Below are 6,933 nucleotides of genomic sequence, written 5' to 3' on the forward strand. Positions count from 1 at the left end.
CCTTACCCCCCAAGCCAGCCCCCCCCCCCCCCCGTGAAGGCCTGGGCCCCCCCACACACACACACCATGGGGGAGCTGCATAGGCCCCCTTAATAGCTAAGGACGGCCCTGGGCCTAACCTTAAGGAAGAGTGGGACCCCTTGGGGTCTGGCACACCAGGGACATTTAGAAGCTGGGACAAAGCACAGATCCTGTGGGTCCCTGACAGCTGGTGGCAGGGGTGGGACACTGAATGCACCAGGAGTATTGTGCAGTGAGTGACTTGCAGCAGTACAAACAAGGCTAGTCAAAGGAAACAAACAAGAAAATTGCAGGTACCTGCCTCCCTGTGGAGAGCATCACAGAGCTGTGCAGGGAGAGAAGAGAAGTGTTGAGAAATTCAACCAGGTGCAGCTGATTGCACGGCTGGAGAAGGCAAGTTCCCCACAGAGTCCGGGGATGACAGAGGCAGCAGCCGTAGCAGTAGCATGGCTCCCTCACAGCCCAATTTCCCACCCCAGAGTTGGGGCAGTGAGAGTCGGAGCTGGAAGCTGGAAGAACAGAGACTAGGAGGCCCCGAAAGGGAGAGAGCCGATCGATACAAACAGTGAACACATGAGGAGGAGCTGCGAGAGCACCAGGTGGAACAGCAGAAAAACCAGGACACGCAGGGACAGCATGAACTGGATACGGAGAAGAGGAGAACAAGAGGTCCCATCCAGGAGTAAGTGCGGAGAGACCATGGGAAGCCAATTCCACAGGGAGCCTAGATACCAAATTGCTGCCCCAGTTTAAGTGGGGTTGATATAAATATCTCCCTGCCTTGGGGGAGGCTTGTGATTTGAACCATGTTGACCCTGTGGACCGGCTCTGCTGTCTCACCCCCTTACGGGATCCCAAAGCGACAGAGACATACAGCCAGATGGGTGGAGTTGGGAGGGGGGGGGGTACAGACAGTTCAAAAAGGCTCTACTGCTTAAGTCTGAATTGACAAGTCAGGCTTCGAGGGAAAGGTTTTAGGGTGTGCAGAAGACCCAACGTTTGACGTTTATGGAAGCCACCACCCTGCTGGGAGAACATCTCCACAAATGGGGTAAAGGTGTCAGGGCCGACCTTAGGGAAAATGGCACCCTGGGCGAACTTGCATTTTGGTGCCCCTGACCCCCGTGGGCATGGTGCCCCCCCATTGCCCCTGTCTTCCCAGGGGCTCCCCAGGCTCCCCACCCTCTATTCCCCCCTAACCCCTGTACTTTGTCCCCTTCGCTACTAATGCCTGCTCCACCTCCTGGGCCCCTAATACCTACACCCCTTCCACTCCCAACCTCTGCCCCCCTGCGCCCCTGACCCCTGCACTGTGTGTGCCCCCTTCACCCCAACCCCTGCCTCCTCCTGTGCCTCAACCCTGCACTGTGTGTGCCCCTTCACCCCAACCCCTGCCCCCTCCTGTGCCCCTAACCCCTGCTCTGTGTGTGCCACCTTCACCCCAACCCCTGCCCCCTCCTGTGCCCCTAACCCCTGCTCTGTGTGTGCCAACTTCACCCCAACCCCTGCCCCCTCCTGTGCCCCTAACCCCTGCTCTGTGTGTGCCACCTTCACCCCAACCCCTGCCCCCTCCTGTGCCCCTAACCCCTGCACTGTGTTTGCCCCCTTCACCCCAAAGCCTGCCCCTCCTGTGCCCCTAACCCCTGCTGTCTGTGTGCCACCTTCACCCCAACCCCCTCCTGTGCCCCAACCCTGCACTGTATGTGCCCCCTTCACCCCAACCCTGCCCCTCCTGTGCCCCTAACCCTGCACTGTGTGTGCCCCCTTCCCCCAACCCCTGCCCCCTCCTGTGCCCCTAATCCCTGAACTATGTGTGCCCCCTTCACCCCAACCTCTGCCCCCTCCTGTGCTACTCACCCCTGAACTGTGCCTCTTTTACCCCAAGCCCTGCACCTCCCTCCTATGCCCCTAACCCGTGCACTGTTCATGGCCCCTTCACTCCAAGCCCTGCCCCCTCCTGCGCCCCTAACCCTTGCACTGTGTGTGCCCCCTTCATTCCAACCCCTCCACTGCCCTCCTGCACCCCCTAACCCCTGAACTGTGCCCCCTTAACTCCAACTCCTGCCTCCTCCTGCACCCCAACCCCTGCCCCCTCCTGTGCCCCTAACCCCTGCACTGCCCCTTCACCCCAACCCCTGCATTCTCCTCCTACACCCATGTGGGGAAACTGACCTGGATGCACAAAACAGCTGGCATTGCTGCTCACAAGGTGCAGGAGTCACTACATGACCTGGTAGGATTGGCGCTATGGGGTATGTCCCCATGAGCTTAAACTGTGGCTAGTGGACAGGGAGCCCAAGGCTCTTCATAGCACAGGCCAGTTGGCAGATGAATCTGTGGACAGTGTGTCCGGTGGTGAGAACAAAACAAAGGGTGATTGGCCCAGGTTGGGGTTCCAAGGGGGGGCACATGAGGGGCAACATGAATTGGGATTCAAATAAATCCATCCCAGGGGGTTATGGTCGATGTGGATAGACCATCTCCAAGGGATCCCAAAAACCTAAGCTGTAGTATCTGTAACCGGACAGGGCACAAGTGGGTATACTGCCCGAGGCTTGATGAAATGGAGTTGAAACGGGACCATGGAAGGGTTAGCTCGGGCAACACCCAGCTGGAGGAAAGCGGTCGCACAGCCAGCTTCTTGCCTTGTCTTCTGACTGGCTTGAGCACTGGCCAAAGATGTGAGAGTTGACTCTCGATCCTTCCTAGACAACGGGGGTTAACTGTCAGAAAATCCTGCCTGTTCCTTGAGCATCGACATCACAGAGAGAAATTCCCTTGGGCAGACGCCCAATCACCATTGCAGTGCCACTGTCACCCTCGTTTGGTGTGACGAACTGGGCCTGTTCTCACGGTGGTCTGTGAATGCTGACAGGGGAGTGTTCTGGGATAGTCTGCATTGCAGGATGGGATCTGCCCGAGGGCGCCCGAGGGCGCATACCTAAGTGTGTAACATGAGAACCCAGGAAGGGGTTGAAGGTGAGGTGACTCCTTAGCCCGGGAAACTGAACAAAGGCTGTGGGAGGGGTCGCAAAAGGAGAGTGCTGGAAGCAGGCTAGAAGGAGGCTGGAGAGATGGCTGGGAGGCAGAGATGGCTCTGACCCCCCAAAGGGGGGTGGGCTGGCATGCCCTGGGACCCCAAGCTGGACCTAACTGAGGGGGGCCCTGTTGTCTGTGCCTGCAAGACCTGTCTTGGACTGTATTCCTGTCATCCAAATAAACCTTCTGCTTTACTGGCTGGCTGAGAGTCATGGTGAATCGCAGGAAGCCGGGGGTGCAGGGCCCTGAGTCCCCCAATACTCCGCAACAACTGGTGGCAGCGGTGGGATCTACTGCACCCCGTGGACGGCGCTTCCTGCAGTAAGTGACTGGGGAGCAGTAAAACGAAGGGGGATTGACGGGGACCAGGCGCGCTGAAAAGTAAGAGAGAGACGGTTATTACCCCTGGGAGTGTGTAACCAGCGAGAAGGACTTTTGCAGTAACAGGGTCCCCCGAGGGGATCGCAGCGAGTGGTCCCAGGGGCGGAGGAGTCTGCAGCTCGACCCTGGCAGAGAGGTGGTGACCTCGAGAAGGGCTGGCACACTAGGGGGCCCCCTGGGAACTGTGGGGAGCTGTGAGCACACAGGCCGGTAAGTGGCCAGCAGGAAGATGTATGCCAAGCGGCTTAAGAGCAACCTGGTGAAGCTGTGCAAGCAGAGGCGGCTGCGCATTGGAAGGCTCACCAAAAAACAGCTCATTGCCCAGCTGGAGGCAGAAAATCGCGCAAATAAACTGATCCCTGTGTCTCAGGGAAGCAGCCTGGCAAATGCAGCGCAGGCACCAGTGTCTGTCCCAGCTGGGAGTGGTCAGCCGGCTGCTGAGGGCGTCCCGAGACCCCTCCTTCCTATGCCTAGGGGAAGGGTGGGGAGGAGCCCAGCAAATACCGAAGGCGCCGTGGCCCCCCCGGCCAGCAGGGGGGTCCCCCCGGCGAAGCTCGCCGGCCAGCAGAGAATCCTCCCGGCAACGTTCGGCATCCGGGGAGCGGAATTGGCTGGAATGGGAAAAAGAGCTAAAACTAAAAAAGCTAAAGGATCGTGAACAACAAAAACAGCATAAACGGAAGGAAAAAAAAAAACAGCATCAGCGTAAACGAAAGAAAAAAAAGAAACAGCATCAGCGTAAAGAAAGAGAGCGTCAGCAGGAACGGAAGGAGAATGAAAGACAAAGACAGAAAAATAAGAAACAGCGTCAGCATGACCTGAAACTGGCAAAATTAAAGGGCAGCGAACCCCCGGCTGCGGTGAGTGAGGGGGGACCCAGGACTGCATGGAGCTTTAATAAGTGCATCATGGCCCCATACAAGGAGGGGGAGGACATGAATAACTTCCTGAAGGCCTTTGAAACGGCCTGCGAGCTGCACCGGGTGGATCCCGCGGACAGACTCCGGGTCCTTACCCCCTTACTGGACCCCAAATCCGTGGCATTGTACCGCCAACTGAAAGAGGCAAAAAAAGGAAACTACAAACTATTCAAAAAGGCCCTGCTACGAACCCTTGGGCAGACGCCCAATCACCATTGCAGTGCCACTGTCACCCTCGTTTGGGGACTCAGCTGCAGCCCGGTTCTGTTGCTGGCTCCTGGCACTGGGGTGAATTGCACCCTCACCGAATTGCTAGCTCGGTGCACATCCTCTGGGAAGGGTTGACATTAGGAGGATCATGTCCTCGCTTGGCTGAAAAGGAAGCAGGGCCGCCCAGGAGTGGGGGGCAAGTGGGGCAATTTGCCCCAGGCCCCGGGCCCTGCAGGGGCCCTCACGAGAGTTTTTCGGGGCCCCTGGAGCGGGGTCCTTCACTCGCTCCAGAGGCCCCGGAAAACTCTCGCAGGGCCTGGGGCCCCAGAGCTTCTTCCACTCCGGGTCTTCGGCAGCAATTCGGCAGTGGGGGGTCCCTCTGCTCCGGGACCCACCGCTGAAGTGCCCCGAAGACCCGCAGTGGGGGGTCCTTCTGCCCCGGGACCCACCACTGAAGTGCCGGGTCTTTGGAGGCGGTGGCCCCCCGCCACCAAAGACCCCAGGCCCCCGGAATTCTCTGGGCGGCCCTGAAGGGAAGTCAGGTACAAAAGCTACTGACCAGCTGGGGAAAAGGTGAAGAGGGACTCTCCAGCTCACCTGGGCAGCTCAGTCACGGATTTTGTGAGATAGGCAGAAACTTCAGTTCGCTTCCAGGTGGTTCAACAGCTACAGCCTTGTTCTCCGCTATTGCCACGGTCTGTGGGCGACTGCGCTTGGGAAGCGAAGTCCAGCTGCTTTTATTCAGCTCCCGATGGGCGGTTCGGCGTCTGGTTATTAGTTTACAAGCTGACATGGAGCAATGAGGATGTGACCTGTGCTTCTAATGAAGAGTCAAGTTTGCCTAATTTGAATACAGCTGTCCCCCCACCCCTTGTATGTAACCTTCTACCTTGTGACTAGCAGTAAAAGAAGGGCTGGGTTCAAATATACCTAATGTCTTGTATATCTTGCCAAACTAAATCCAGTTGAGACCCCGGAAACCTGGAAAAACTAAACACATCCCCTTGACGAATAACTAAACCTGCTTGATCCCCCAGACACCTGAGAATACTGAATGTAGCCCTTGGGTTGGCTAGAGTTTACTTGATTGCCCTTATCCAGTGTCTAATGGCTTGGGAGAAGGCGTATTGGGATGAAACAGCCTTTGCTTGCACTTTGGGGGTAACACCATTTTGCAACCCAACATCCCCTGAAATCCAGACCTGAAGTAAATTCAGAAAACTACCCTGTCCAGCCCCGTTAGAGGGGTCACGGCTGGATGTAATTACAGAACTGAGCTTCCCGAACAGATCTCTTCTTCTGCCTACATGCATTTTAAAATGTGAAGTGCTAGGACCGAGAAACAACTGCTCATTCTAAGCATTTGCCTGGAAGACAGTCAAAAGTCAGCAATGATGATGGAGCAACCACTGGAAGGAGTGTTGATCTGCAGCACAGTCATAGCTTTGCTTGCAAGAAACAAAGGAAAGGTGTGACGGTGCTGCCCGTGGGAGCCAGCTGAGGTCACTCCATTAGGTTGAGCTGCAAACAGACCGGGGCAGACAAACCCCAAACGCTGGTGGATATTCCGATACTTAGATTTACCAGCCAGCATAAAACAGCTCCTGTAGTACCTCACTGGTTACTTAGTCCAACCAACGCAGTTCCCTTAAAGTGTCCAGCCTCAGGCCTCCGTCCTGACACACATGTCAAATGTGATGATGATAAATTCTGAAAATCTTATCTCATCATATAAAAGAAAAGGTTTTCCTGATCCCAAAGGACCAAGCCCCAGACCCAGGTCAAATGATAACTTAGATCTTCCCCAAAATACACGCTTATAGTCAATTCTTATTAACTAACTAAAATTTATTTAAAAAGAAAAGAAAAGAGAGAGAGTGTTGGTTAAAAGATCAATATACAGACAGACTAGAATTCAATTCTTGAAGTTCAGATACATAGCAGAGATGAGCTTGTAGTTGCCAAAAGTCCTTTTAGAAACAGTCCAGAGGTTATAGTCCAATGTCCATATTCAGGGTGGCTCCAGTCAGTGACTGGGGATCTCAATCCTTGTGGGTTAAGGTTTCCCGCTCTTGTAACCCAAAGCAGATCTGAGATGAAGCAGGATCGTGTCCCAGGGTTTTTATACATTTCCTGCAGCCTTTTGGCCTGAGAAAACAATAAGCTCAACTTTCCTTCTCCCAAACATCCTGGCAATTAGCACAGGGTAATTTATCCATTAAACAGTTCAGATCCAGGTACCACAACCTTCAAAGAGACATAGAGACAATAATACTATTTCACTCAAGTGTCTTCCTAAATACTGATACTCCTTTTTTGATCTTTGAATCAAAGCTATACTAATAGACAACACTTGTTTGCT

At 54.9% G+C, this 6,933-nt stretch overlaps 1 protein-coding gene across 1 annotated transcript in view; it reads right to left on the reverse strand.

The window, feature by feature from the left end:
* LOC128832903 (uncharacterized) overlaps nucleotides 1-5,261 on the reverse strand; it is a 125,661-nt gene extending 120,400 nt beyond the window's left edge. The window contains exon 1 of the mRNA XM_054020606.1: nucleotides 5,169-5,261. The gene's annotated coding sequence lies outside the window, so the exon portion shown is untranslated. The remainder of the gene's footprint in view (nucleotides 1-5,168) is intronic.
* Nucleotides 5,262-6,933: the final 1,672 nt, after the last annotated feature.

Source organism: Malaclemys terrapin, chromosome 2, assembly GCF_027887155.1.
Source record: "Malaclemys terrapin pileata isolate rMalTer1 chromosome 2, rMalTer1.hap1, whole genome shotgun sequence".
NCBI lineage: Eukaryota > Metazoa > Chordata > Testudines > Emydidae > Malaclemys > Malaclemys terrapin.